This window comes from Sus scrofa, chromosome X (genome assembly GCF_054392235.1).
Source record: "Sus scrofa isolate SSC_HxYL_T2T_F1_AM1 chromosome X, Sscrofa_HxYL_maternal_Yorkshire_Landrace_v2.0, whole genome shotgun sequence".
Classification (NCBI taxonomy): domain Eukaryota; kingdom Metazoa; phylum Chordata; class Mammalia; order Artiodactyla; family Suidae; genus Sus; species Sus scrofa.
This window is the reverse complement of record NC_139401.1, coordinates 127,988,601-128,003,372: the sequence shown is the minus strand read 5'-3', so window position 1 is coordinate 128,003,372 and position 14,772 is coordinate 127,988,601.

Here is a 14,772-nt window from a genome sequence, read left to right as displayed (position 1 = left end):
TCTTTAGAAGAGGATCTTCGCAGACAAGAGTTGAACTGCCTATCAGTATTATCAGGTACTTTGGATTAAAAAATGAGTTCATTACAATAGTACTATCATTTTTAAGAAACTGAATGTATGGAATCAAGGCCAGGCTTTGGGAAGATCATTGTGTTAAAGAGGAAATATCTGGCATCATTATGAATGTTACTGAAAATTCACTTCAGAAGTTCAAACCTGATGAAAAAAACATTTTATTTTGTAATTTACATTTACATATAAATGTATTTATATTTAAATAAATTTGAAGTATAAATGCGATTTATTTGGTGGTGAAGTACAAATATGGTGATGATAAAATCTTGGAAGAGCCCAGCATTATAGTAAAAACAATGCTCCTATTAAAATAAGACAGATGTGGGAGATCCCTAGTAGCCTAGCCCTTAAGGATCCAGCATTGTCATTGCTGTGGCTCTGGTTACTGCTGAGGTGAGGGTTTGATCCCTGGTCCAGGAACTTCTGCATGCTGTAGGCATGGCCCAAAAAAATAAAATAAGAAAGATATAGATGTACAACTATAAATATAATAAAATTCAAAAAGAAAGAAAGAAAGGTATAGAGCAGAAATGTGCTTGGAATTGGCAGCAGTACATAGATAATTTGTAGTTACACCTATAAAAGCAGCAATATCCTACCAATTCAAATAGAAGCTATGGTTTCCAAAATTTAAAACTAGCATGGTGTATACCTCAAGTATGGTGGTTATAGCATTTTTGTGAAAATACTAGTGTCATGTAATAACAACAAAGAACGTCAGCATGATGGCTTAGAGGTGTTTGCTGCCCAGATCAGTATGATGTTAGAAATGATTCCACCTTTGAAGGACAGGTGAGTCAACCTACGTGACTTGTTATTTAATTTTTTTTCCCTCCATGGAAGTCTTCAAAATTTGTGTTACGTTTGATGCAAATCAGTAGATACATTTATATTCTATACCAGAATCCCATTGATGGAGATGGTGCAATGGCTGTGTAGGATGTCAACATGGGACAGCTGAACTCCTCGTCACAGAATGTCCTTCCCTATTTGTTTTTGGTTAGTTTGGGCCACAAGAGACATTGTGCGAGGGGTTTGGGCGGGCAGAAGACAAGCAGCAGCCATTGATGTTGTTCACCTGTGAGAGGTGGAGGCCGGAGCTTTTTGTGGTTCCCAGGTCTTTTCACTAATCTGCTGACTCATTACATGCATGGGGGGTGGGCCTGCGCCTGCTCCATCTTCCCCTGCGCCTGCTTCTTTCACTCTGGGATTAGGTGAGTGTTGAGCATCATGGCGAAGAGGAGCAACTCTTCCTGCCAACACCTACCTTGTGGAGGCTGGAGGTAAGGAGAACTAACACAGCTCCTGTGGGCTGCGGCTCCTGTTTGTAGGTTCCATTTTATTCTTTCTCTCCCATCTTTACATCCGTCTCCCCTTCCTGCCTTCCCCATAAATATCATGTTCCCAAATCAGACACCAAGAACTTACTTTGTTCCGCGTGTTTGCCTTTAATGTAAAATCCCTGGAACAGGTCATATTAATGCTTCTTCGTATATGTGTATGTCTGTTGCTATTGTAGCTGGAAAATCATGAATCTATGACCTTATGAATATGTAGGAAATGATCATTGCAGTACCAGATGTCGGGGAAGAGTCTGCTGTGTGCTAGGAAGTGAAGGAAATTCATTGTGGTTGGCTCCAGGTGATGGAGAAATGGGAAATTTTGGAAAAGCAGGCAGGGGCTGAATTTTGGAGTTCTGATTCTTGCAGTACATTGACAAGCTATTGGCATGTTTCAGCAGGAGATCGATATGATTTGATTTGCATTCAAGAAGATTCCTCTGAGAAGTGATTGCAGGGGATACCAAATGGAAATGAAGAGACAAATTAGGAGGCTGTTCATGTAGACTAGGCAGGAAATGATGAAATCTTGGACCAAGAGAGTTGACCAAGGAGATGGATCCAGCTATATACACATTTTTTAAATAATTGGTGAGATTTGCTAATAGGTTCAGTGTGGGGTGGGTAAGAGAAAGAGGAAGCTTAAAGGATAGTCATTAGGTTTTAGAGTTTTGAATAACTGGATAGATGTAGATGGTGGGGTCATTACCGAGATGTAGAAGGTGTGCTTATGAGGAGACAGGTTTGCAGGATATATGAAGTTCAATTTATGCTCGTTAAGTCGGCTGGTCTTCTTCTGACTTTCTGCTACCCTCCCCCTCCTTTGGCTGCCAGAAAGCTCGGGACAAATATTTGAGGTTCAAGAATATCAGCCTTTTAGTCCTTATTCTCTTCATACCTCTTCTCTTCTAATGGCTTTGGATTTTTTTTTTTTTTCATATATTTCCTTGGTAGTGTTGCTTCAGTCTTTTACTGTTTGTGTGTTTGCAAGCTATCTTGAATTCTTCATGAAGCAGTATACACCTGTGTGTGGCAGGGGAGGGTGCAGGGACAAGTGGAAATGTCTGGAGACCTTTGTGGTCCTAATTGGTAGGAGGGATGCTACTGGCATCTAGTGGGTAGAGATCAGGTGTGCTGTGAAACACTGTGCAGTGCATACAACAGTGCCCCTACAACCAAGAGTTTTCTGGTGCAAAATGGCAATAGTGCCGAGGTTTAGAAACCCTCATGTCAAATATAAATTGTTTAATAGACACATAGAAATTGTAGAATTTATGCACACTTGGTGATAAAAGGTAGGGCCTCATTTGAAGGAAGAAGTTATGCCATATCAATTTTTCTCTTTCTTTCCTTCCTTCCTTCCTCCTTGTAATCAGCTCTATCAATTGGACTTCAGGAGTTAAGTGCTACTTCCCTTATCCAGTGTGGTCAACAATAACAATTGCAACTAAGCAAGCATGCTACAGTTCTAGAGGTATGTTAGAAAGTAAACTGAATTCTACAGCAGCTTCCTAGCTTAGAACAGAATCCGTGCTGGGAAGTGACATTTTCACCTGGTTACAAGTATGACGCAAAAAGAAAAACCACTCATTCATGGACCTTCCTGAATGGAAACTAGATAGTTTTCTATTCTTCCAAGTTTAGGTTGAAGAATTAATCACAATCTTCAAGAATATACTTTCTAAATGATTTACAGCCTAAAAGAAGGGATGGGACTTTGTGAGCCTCATTTGCTGTGGCATGCCTTTTAGCTTTTTTAATCTACAAAGGAAACGGGTAATAATAAGGACTTTTTGATACCCACTGTGTCAGTGGTACCTCACTCAGGCAGCCATTTCTGTCCTTGGGGTCAGGTGGGAAATATTGCAGTGTCCTATAATCATGCCTCATGTGGATGACACAGAATATTCCAGAGTAAGTCTGACCCAGAGGCCTGGGGAGTCTCCCTGACCTTTAAGATACACGCTCTGAAAATTCAGTGGGCCCTTGGACGTCTTCTGCATTTTCCCTGGGGGCCTCAGGGTCTCTGGATCTCTTTGGCTCTGAAATCCTTTGTTCACTAAATTGTCTTATTCATGGCCCATTTCCTCAGCCGTCCTGTGCTAGCCCTGCTCTGCAGTCCATCTGCACCTGTGTGTAGCCCAGACTCTTGCTTCTCAGTGCTCAGCCCCCACTCCACAGGTGTGTGCACACAGTATATTTCTGAGTACACAACTCTACAGTCTAAGAGAAGGGGGTGACACTGCAGCAATGTGGCAGAGTCCTTGATGGTTTAAGTGCTCCAGGTGATTGTAATATACAGCCAAGCTTGAGAATCACAGCCTAAAACTTATTCTGCTATTGCCTCTTAAGATACATGTATTTTTCACTTGGTCTATACACTGTAGGCAGCTTGAACTGCATTTCAGTATATACACTTCATGAGAGCTGGGTTTCTGCCTTGTTCATTGCTCCCCAGCACCCAAAACATGCCCTGGTACATAGTAGGTGTGAGATAACATTTGTTGAATAAATGAAAGAATCATTCAATCAATTAGCATAACCAAAGCCACAGATTGCAAAATATTTTCAACCTGAGTGTAGAGAAAATGAGATGTTACTTTTGCTTCACATTTACTGCCTTAAGCTTCAATACCTCTCATAGGTGGTAAATTAGAGCAGAAATTCTTTCAGAAATATAAGGCTTTGGGGAGGGAGTCTTTGAACTTCCTAAAGTTGTATGTAAAATTTTGCTCTTCTGTTCTTTTTTTTTTTTTCTTATGCAAGTAAAACCTTTCCATATATTCTCAGAGTAGTCCAATAACCCAGAAAGGTTAGGAGTCACCAAGTCAGAAAATAGGTAGTTTTTTCCATTGACCTTTTCTTCTCAGAGGTTACCCTAGGGTTTCTTTAAAACGTCAACTTTAGCAGGTGAAAATCTATACATTTCACACACATTTTCGGTAATCCATTCATTGAATAATATGCTATTCACTGGTGGTGCTGACAAAGTGGGAGGTGAAAATTGTAAATAAATGAAGGAAACATTGCAGTAGCTGGAATTTCTGGTGGTTTCATACTTGCTTCCCTTGACTCCAGACAGATTTGGCCAATTACAGGGGCAAGGATTTAAAAGGCACCTGCCTCCCCATAGGTGTGATTGATTCTGCAAATGTGCTGATTCCCCTCCTCTCTCTAATTATCTGATTGAAAGTGCCAGTTGCTCAGAAGCGCTGAACAGATAGCCTCCTGTTTGCTAGGAGCTGGAGCAGGTAAGGATTTTGAGCTGGTAAAGGGTATATAACACCCTTGGGTTGTTCCTTACAGCTTTGGGAAGTAGATATCTTCTATTATTTTGTGAATTGGTTAAGTCCTATTTTAATATTGGTTTTCTTTTCATTAAAATACACAATGCTTAGCTTTATGTGATTATCATTCAGTACAACAAAATGATTCCTCTAACATTTATCAAGTGTTTACAGTTTGAAAATTACTGAAGACCATCCCCATTTAATAAAAATAATGCAGCTCTGTATGGAAATGGTTAAAATCACTTTTGAAACTGGAAAAAATGAACATACTTGTATATAAACATAATTAACATTCTTGGTCCAATTTTGGGTAATACTGATTTTTGTAAATACTATGAATTATAATACTTATTTTCCTAATTTTTTACATAAGCTCAAGCTATACAGGAGCAATTTTGAGCTTATCTATATTTAATTTCAGGGGGAAATTGAGGCATGTAAGAATACTAGTAAGATGAGTTCCTGTGGTGGCTCAGCATGTTAAGAACTTCACATAGTGTCCATGAGGATATGGGTTTGATCCTTGGCCTCGATCAGTGGGTTAAGGATCCAAGCAGTTTCCAAGGCATAGATCACAGATGTGGCTGGGTCTGGTGCTGCCGTGGTTGTGGTGTAGGTGGGCAGCTGCCACTCTGATTCAACCCCTAGCCTGAGAACTTCCATATGCCACAGATGCGGCCTGAAAAAGAAAAAAAAGAATACTAGGAAGAACCTATATGAGGTTTTTTGAAGATAAATTTTTTTTTACCCCTAGACATAGGTGTGTCTGCTATGAATTTCAGATCGTCTCAGACTATCAGGTTCTCCTCACTGTGAATTTAAAACTGATGAGCACACTCCAACTTTTCTTTTTTCTTTTCTGGGCCATACCCACAGCATGTGGATGTTCCCAGGACAGGGATTGGCCCTGCACCACAGCAGTGACCCAAGCTGGAGCAGTGACAAGGCTGGATTCTTAACCTGCTGTGCCCCAGGAGAACTCCTCCAAGTTTTAAATAGGGCCCTAGAGTGTTTTATTTTGATAGAAGTTTTGTATCCACTGCAGTTTATACTGATATTCCATGACTTGTGGCATTCTTTACAGATTTCCTGACCCATAGGTCTTGAGTATAGTCTCGTGTCAAACAAAATGATCTTTATCATCCATGGCCACTGGTTTTGAGTGAAAAATAAATGCTTCTCGATTTGAGAGGTTATGATATATTTAATTCCAGCAAAAGCTGTTACTCTTGTTTCAGGTTTTCAGAGTGGGATTCAAAGCTTAAAATTCTACAATTCCAACATTTTAAATGAAAATATTGATTGGGTATAGTAAGTTTATCTCTTAGAATAATAAATGTGATATTTGTCATGTTAAATGGATTTCTGAAACGCAATCATCTTCATAAGCAGTACTTTTCTTCCACTTAAAATTCTCTTGTAGTCGAAAGATGTCATAATATGGAATCAAGTCATTTCTAACTGGTTAAAGGCATATTAGTGATGAGTTGGACCTACCTGTAACAAGAAATTGCTCACAGCTGATGTGGCACCAGGCGTTCAGGAGCAGAACATAGGAAAAGAACATGGATTTGACAGTGGGAAGAAGGTGTAGGTGCCCGTATACCTTGAACAATTTACAGATCCTCTTTGGACCTCGATTTCCCTATCTGTAGATTCAGAACAGTTGAGCAGTTTCCAAGTTGAGTTTGTTTCCAAAGCCTTTTCAGGATCAGCTGTCCTGGAGTGTGATCTAGATGCTGCATGTTTAAAGCACCTCAAGTCATCCTTTTATTTAGCCAGAATTAGCAATGTCATAGACCAGGTGTCGGCATGTTATCATCCAAGGGTCACGGCAGTTTTGGTGAAGTTGTGCTGGAGAACAGCCATGCTCCCACATTTGTCTTTTGTCTCTGGCTGCACTGGGGCTACCGTGGTAGAGCTGAGTAGTTGTGGCTGAGACCACATAAACCATAAAACTGGAAATGCTTACTCTCTGGCGCTTGACAGAAAAGATGTGTTAACCTCTTACGTCAAGGGAAGAATACAGGATCTGAAGTCAGATAGAACTGGATTTAAATGGAGGCTCTGCTGCTCATTTGCTGTGTGATATGGGGTAAGTCAATTCAAGTCTCTGAGCCTTAGTTTCCTCATGTGTGCCCTGGGTATAGTAGAGACTCCTCCTTTGTTGGGAGGCTAGGGGGTGAATTCTGTGAGATAGTGTACTCAGAGTACTTCGCCTGGAATAAAATGCTCCATGAATGTTTGTCCCCCTCCCCCTGCCATGTACTCACACAGTGTGTGCACATATAGTATTTAGAAAATGGGACTAACTACAAACCCTGCAGCATTCAGGTTTAGACTTAATCTGGAAACTCTAGCAAGTTGGACCCCTAGAAATGGGAGCACATTTGCTACCAAGGACCAGTGAAAAAAGGAGAAGAGAAGCCCTTTCTGGAATCCGAACTGTCTCCTTGTTGCAGTGTTTAAATGACTAAAATTCCAAGCCACCAATGGGCCTTCATTTAATAAACATGGATTGAACTACTGCCCCATCAGGTGCTAGGCCAGGTGCTGAGAAGCTGATCATGAATAAGACGCTGTCATTCCCTCAAAAGCCTTAGCCGGTAATGGGAAATAAGTAGAGTCAATTACAAAACCACATGATCAGTGTTAAGATAGGTAGCGGTAAACATAAAGTGCCATGGGCCAAAGGGGTAGACAGCCAACTGAAGTCTTCGGGGGCCTGGCAAGGCTTGCTGTGGAGAGTAACATTTAGGCTGGGTATTCTAGGGTGAGGGACGAATCAGGCCAAGAGCAGTGGTGTGTCTGAGAGAAGTGAAAGCTTGTGCAAGGAAAGGCCCAGAAGTAAAAGTAAGATTTGTTTAGGATCTGAAAGAAGTTCAGAATGGGCAGGGTAGAGATTGTAGTGATGGAGTGGTGAGAGATGGTGCAGCTACCTGCCATTTTTGCTATAATTTATTTCCTACAGCTAGGAAAGTTAAAATCCTCCTTCATTTGATAATTTCTGGCAAAACATGAACCATTAGCTCCAGAGCAAATTGGCTGTTCCGTGAGGTTTACACTAAGGTCGAGGGAAATGTACCTAATCAGATCAAGTGCAGTCCATGATTTTCTCTGTCATCAACGCCGTTTGTAAGTATCTTTCCCAAACTTCTGCTTCTCATTTCTCTATCTCAGTGAAAGGCTCTCTCATATATCTAGTTACTCATATCAGAAACTCAGGACCTTTCCTTTCTCACCCTGAGAAAGGGTGAGATATCTAGTCAGTTATCAATAACCAAGCTCTATGGTTTTGCCCACTTAATATCTCTTCAATATTCCCAGTCCCTCTGTCCTTCTTGACACTACTGTAAAAGGGGGGTTCTTTAGTGTTCCAGAATTACAGCAACAACCCTTTATTTACAAGACCCCTCAAGACCTACCTCTTCAGTCTTAATTCTCACCAGTCCTCATTCCCTGGAGAAGATATCAGCAGGGAGACCAGGCTAAGAGCAGACAGATTCATTAAGAGGCTCACAGAGACACAAAGGCAAGATATAAGGGAACTTGGGCAAAGGTGGTAGTGGTACAGATGGAGAAAAGAGGCCTGCTGTGTCAAGAGTAATTTTGAAAGTAAAATTAACAGGAGTTTCCCTTGAGTAGGACACACAGAATGATGAAGCAAGTGTCGAGGAGAAGGGCCTGAAACACAGCTCATGCTACCACATGGTTCGTGGCATTGGTCACTGAGAGTACTTGGGGAGAGGTCCGCTTGTGTGGATCTGTTACATCTTTTCTATTTACCTTTCCCAATTCAGTCTTTATGCTCCTTTATTCTGCTTTCTGCTCTGGAGGGTGACTTGTATAGACTGCATCAACTCGGTTCCCTTGCTCTCTGTCTTCTGGTTGTTTTGGACCAAAGAGAGACTCTGGCAGGAGGTCATAGGATGGGGGGAGGTGGTGGGGAGAAGAGATTGGGCATTATTCTCCTGTACTTTTTGTTGACAGCTTGTTAGAGGCTGCATTCCTAACCTAAGAACCTGTTCTTGTAGGACAGTTTACTCTTAAGCTATAGATTTCTCAGGATCATGGCTATGGCCTTTTCCCTTATTGTCATGATCTCACTATTATTGTTTCTGGATGTTTCACGATCCCTTGTTGGTTTCCATGACCCTGAATACACTATTTGTCAACAGTGTTTCTAATCAACCCTTTCTAAGTGGCCAACTCTACCCGCTGCAATTTGTATAGACAGAGTGGGGAATATTATAGTTTGATGTCAACTCTTGAGTTTGAGGAGCCTTTAAGATATCTAGATGTCCAGGTCAACAGTGCAGTTAAATATATGTGTTTGGTGATCAAAGAAATGATCTGGGATAGGGGTATCCTGTGTGCAACATACTGTGCTATATGCTTTTTCCTATTTGGAGTCTGTAGCTCAGAATGCTTAAGTCACCCAGGTAACAGGCAGAGCTGGGATTTGCCATCACTTCGTCTGATTCTATGCACTGAATTCTTGCACCATACACCATTCATTCCTAAAGGTGAATATCCCTTCAAATAACCTAAGGTCTTCAGACACAAAAAAAGAAAGAATCAAAACAACAAAACAAAACCAATGACAACAATTGATGAGCTGTAGAAATGGGGATTATTGATTTGGTGGGCCTGGGGCAGGGCTCAGGAATCTGTTTTTAAGATTCTCATGCAGACTTGCTTTTTGGAACAAATGTCATCAACCACACTGGTTTTCTTATGCACAAACAAAAATGCAGATAGCTTGTTGAATTGAAATATTCATAGGGTCATCCCATGTCTTGGTGATACAGATTTTGGTTAGAATTCAACTCTACCACCAGCAACAAGTTTTTTTGCCCTTTGGAGGCTATCAAGGTGACTCCCTCTGTCTTCTTAACCTATATATACACATAGTACCCACTGCAAAGTGTTATATAAGGATTTAATGAAATAACCTGTGTAAAGTGTCTGGTACATTGTAAACATTCACAAGTGTTGCTTTTGTTATTGTAATCAACTACCTGGTAGAAGTTGGTTTAAACAGTGTTCTTCTACATACTTGTTTTTTTTTCTTTTTCTTTTTTTTTTTTGGTCTTTTTTAGCGCCACACCTGTGGCATATGGAGGTTCCCAGGCTAGGGGTCTAATCAGAGCTGTAGCTGCCAGCCTACACCATAGCCACAGCAATGGGGGATCCGAGCTGCTACCACAACTCACGGCAATGTCAGATCCTTAACCCACTGAGCAAGGCCAGGGATTGAACCTGAAACCTCATGGTTTCTAGTTCAATTTGTTTCCAGTGCACCACAATGGGAACTCCTCATTTTTTTCCTACTCTATTTTCCTATGAGAAATTCAACCTACAATGACCACTGACCATTTATTAAGAATTAAACTGTTGGAATAAGATATTTGGAGAAGAATACATAAGTTTACTCAAAAATGGATTTTAGTAAAGGCAGATCGTTACTATACTCTTTGAACCAGGACAGAAAAGGAAGGTAAGGAACATTAGTTGAGCTTCTTTTGTGTGCCAGGCCCTAGGTCCATCTTGTAATGGAATTGTTGCCTTATAGCAGGAATGTTGAGGCCTATGACTGTCTGTGGTTTATTGAAGGTAGCACATGTACAAAGCCTCAGAGGAGAAACTGAAAGCTAGTTCTTCCTTATTGTCAACATTGTGCTGTAGCCCATGGAAGGGTTCTCATGAGAGGGGCCAGCAGAGTAATCAGGAAGAGGCCTCATTTGGCACTTGTTACACTGCTTTTGTGCTTGCTTTTCATGAAGCACCCTGTTATGGGACTCAGATTTGTGAGTCACCTTGATAGCCTCCAAAGGGCAACAACTTAAAGATGAAGTATATATACTCTCTGCCCTTAAGGAGTTTACAGTCGAGTGGAAATTTGGTCTTGTAAACCACACAGTATGAAATAGCACAGATAACAGGTGACAAAGCCAGAATCTGAACCCAGGACTTCAAAATGCTATACCAGAAGTAAAAGAAAAGGGTCCTCAAACACAGAGAGTGAATGAATGAATGAATGATTGAATGGCACCTTGAGGGGATTCACTTACTCAGTAAGCCTTTCCTGATTGCCTACCTATACCAGACATGATGGTCCATGTGAGGAACTTTAGTATATTAATGTTTTTGTGCAAGTTACATTTGCAGTCTTAGGTGAGCAAAGAATCATATTTTGATGGTCACTGCAAAGAAAAAGATAGTAAGGGGGTTCTTTATGGTCATAGGGCTAGTAAAGGGCAGAGCTAGACTTTGAACTCAGAGCTAACTCAAAAACCATCAGTCTGTGAAATCACTCAGGGCAGAGGAGAGAGAACAGTTAAATCAAGAAGACTTATGGAGCATGGAACCTATGATTGTACCTAAGGACAAATGGTAGAAGTATCAAGTGCTTTATACTGTACTCCAAAGTGGGGATGAAGGCAACTGGAAGATGAAAGCGAAAGGCATTAGGTACTGGGTTCCCAATGAGGTAGTGTATTTATTTTTACTTCATGATTCATGGTGGACTCTTTAAATTTAAGCAAATCCTTATGTAGTGCTGCAGCTCCCCTTGTTTTTAATGTGCAAAGTGCGGGAGAATAAGATAAGGAGTTTCGGTCTAGTGAAGAATAAAAGAAAACCTACAAAGACAATTGCTGTGGTAAAGTCAGAAATGGCTTTGAGTGGAAAGATAAATTTAAGTTTTCCAGTGGGGGAGAGAAGGAAGGCTGATCCAGGTAGAGAGGTCTCAAACCATGGGCCAGAGACTTGGAAGTCTGTGACCTGTTGAAGAAAGAGCTACCTTGTCCTCTAGCTTGCCAACTGGAATCCTCCATGCTACCCATCTGTGCAAGATATTTACAAAGGTGTGGAAAACCTTGCAGTTAGTTTTATAGAGGTCAGACAAGAAGAGTAGATGAACAGAATTAAATTAGGTGGGAGATTAAGGGTTGAGACTCTGGTGCACTAATGAAGATTGGAGTTTAAAATTAGATCATGTCCTGTGGGGACATTTAAAGAATAGGCCAGGTGCCCTAATTGAAAGTGCTATGTATAGAGGCCTATAGGCAGCAAACCGGATTCCATAATGGAGATGTTCAAATAGCTTTGCTTATACTAGGTGGTGATTGCCCCAAACCATCTGGGGATGCAGTTCAGAAGTTCTAGCTCCTTAAAAAAAATGAATAAGACTTTGAATCCTCTCATTGCAAGCATTGTAACAGCTATTTAAAAAGTGAGCTTGGCCCGAACTCACTTTTTAATAGCACATAGTCTTTTGATAAATTGAATCATGTGACAATTTGATGTTCTGTGTCGACTGGAATTAGGTTAGGTTTCTGATTTCTGAAGATTGGTGGAACAGAGGATGTGTATAAGTGGTTGGGGATGGCAGAGCTGCAAGCCAGGTGGGATAGAGCATTGTAATGAGAAATGCATTACAGTCAGCCAGGAGAGGCTTGTGATTGGAAATCATTAGTGGAAAGGGAGGTTTTGCTGATTGAATGCCTTTAAAATAAACAAAGTCTTATAACTGTTAGCAACGGTGAGTGGTGCATGTAGCCTTCAGTGGGCTCTTGCTCTAGAATTGTCATTAGAGTGAATAACGCCATCTTGCAATCACCATGTGTTTAAGACTCTGATTACCTCACAGCTCTCTGGTTAAGGTTACTTCTAAACCACCTGGGGAATACACACAATGTCTTACTTTCAAATGTGAATGAAATGCACTTGGATTCCTCTGTTGATTCCCCTGAGTCTTCTAAAGGATGAAGCCTACCTTCTAAACATATTTAGACTGTACAAAAAAAAAAAGTCCTGGCAGATAAAATGCAAGAAACAGTCACTTCTTTAGATGCAACCATCTGTTCTCAAGTGTCTGCTATGAGTCAGGACCTCTATTCTGATTTTCATATACATGATGACATGTAATTACAGTAACCTCCTGAGAACAGTTTAATTATCCTGTTTTATAGATGATGAAACTGTTGGTTGAAGAAATAAAGTGATTTTGTTCAGGTTCACACAGTGGTTAAGCTAAAGGTGAACATTGCACTCTCCCCTATAAATACTCGACTTTCCTTAAAATATCTAGGGATGCCTGGCTTTAAGATACTGTTAATGTTAAGAAGTGAAGAGCAGATTATACATTTAGATCATATCAATCCAGCAGGAGGAGGAAAAATAGTTATTAAATTGAGAAAGTAGAAAGGGAAAAATCTATATAATTTGTTTGTAATACCTCTTTTATATTTCATTGATTGATTTGCTTAATAATACTAAAGTACCAAATAAAAGGATCAAAAATCAGGACAGTTATGAGGTAAGGATTACACATGCTACTTACTTAAGTTAGTGGTCAGCATTTATCAAACCTATGTCCACCACAGAGTTGGCTTTTCAGTTCATGGACACTGTTACCTCACTAAGAGTTAAAGACAAAATCATAACATGTTTACAATTTAAAATCTATTTCACTTGCAATTGAAGTTCTAAGATTCTATTATATTTTACCCCTAAATATGGATATCATGCTTCAAATTGATTTTCTATAAGATATACACAAGACAGATATATTATTAAAGACATGTTGAATGACAAATGAATATTAAAGTCCATGTTTAAGGAAGTCGAATACAATACAGATTAAAAAATCCTATCACTTTTCTATTACCTTGATATTTTTTGGATAAAATACATCTTCCATAAATCCTACATAAAGCTAAAAAAGAATAGTCTAAAAGAATTATCTTTGCTTTTCAAGTAAGATTTATTTATCATTTTAATTTTGCCTATTATTTTAAAGCACATAGGTTATGAATTGGGAGTTGGGTAGAAAAAACTTCTATGATCAAATAAGTGTAGGATGCAGTCTTTTACTCTGAACTGTGGCACATGGGTCTTATCCAGTCCTCTGTCTTTATAAAGTTTTATTGAAACATCTCCATGCTCTTTGTTCAAATATTTTCTATGACTGCTTTGTACTACAAATGCAGAATTGAGTAGATGCAACAGAGACCATAGGCCTGCTAAGACTAATATGTTTACTATCTGGCCCTTACAGGTAAAAAGTTTCCTAACCCCTACCTAAACCAAGCAGTTGTCTTTATTGCTGAAATTCACAGAGCCTTTAGTTATCTACTGTGTGTTATAAATTTCCCAGAAGAGGATGTATTTAAATACATATTATTTTCCTAACATTCTTAGTCACACTATGTTTTTTGGACTCAATCCATCAGCCCCTGGCATTAGTGACCTGTTTTGTGCTCTTAGGAGTGTTATTGATTGATTGGGAAAGACCAACATAAGCATTCATAACTTGCTGTAACTTCCAGATTCATTTAGCCATTACTCAGTCTCCCACTGAGCAGCACCCAGCTGATGACACTGTCTGTAAAAGGTAGAGACTTAGCAGATGAACAAAGCTTAATATTAAGTTATTTCACAGTTCTTCTATTTTTAGGACTCACATCACTATTCAAGAAAAATGTACACATCTCTTTGCTTAGTGTTTCCATTTAAGGAGATGTTTGCATTAGGCTTTCCTAGATCTTGGCCCAAACTCAGTATCAGTGAGGTCATATCCTCACATGGGGAGAAAAACAGAATCTGCACTCCTAAATTCCTAAGCTTCCCACTATCCTAGAAAGCCCATTTGCCTAAATCTGTGGAACGTATACCTTTTGAAAAAGTACTTTTTAAGTTTTTTAATGCATACAGCACCACTATATCATTAAGTGATAATTTAAGATACACATGATTTAGAGATATATGCTATTCTTAGTTTACTGTTCCTCTCAAAAGTAGCAAATCTGGAGTAGATGACAAATGTTCTAAAATACCTTTAGCATTTGTCAAGGTGATCATACATTTTATCTCTTTGACCTATCAAAAGATAAATTCCTTCAACATGATTCCCAATATCGAATCATTATTTCTTCTGCATATTTATGTACCTAATATTGAGTTCATAATCAAAACTCTTAAAAGATACATGAACAAACATTGTTGAATACCAACAGAAACAACAACCTCCTGCATTTAAACCAAACTGCAAAGGCTGGGAT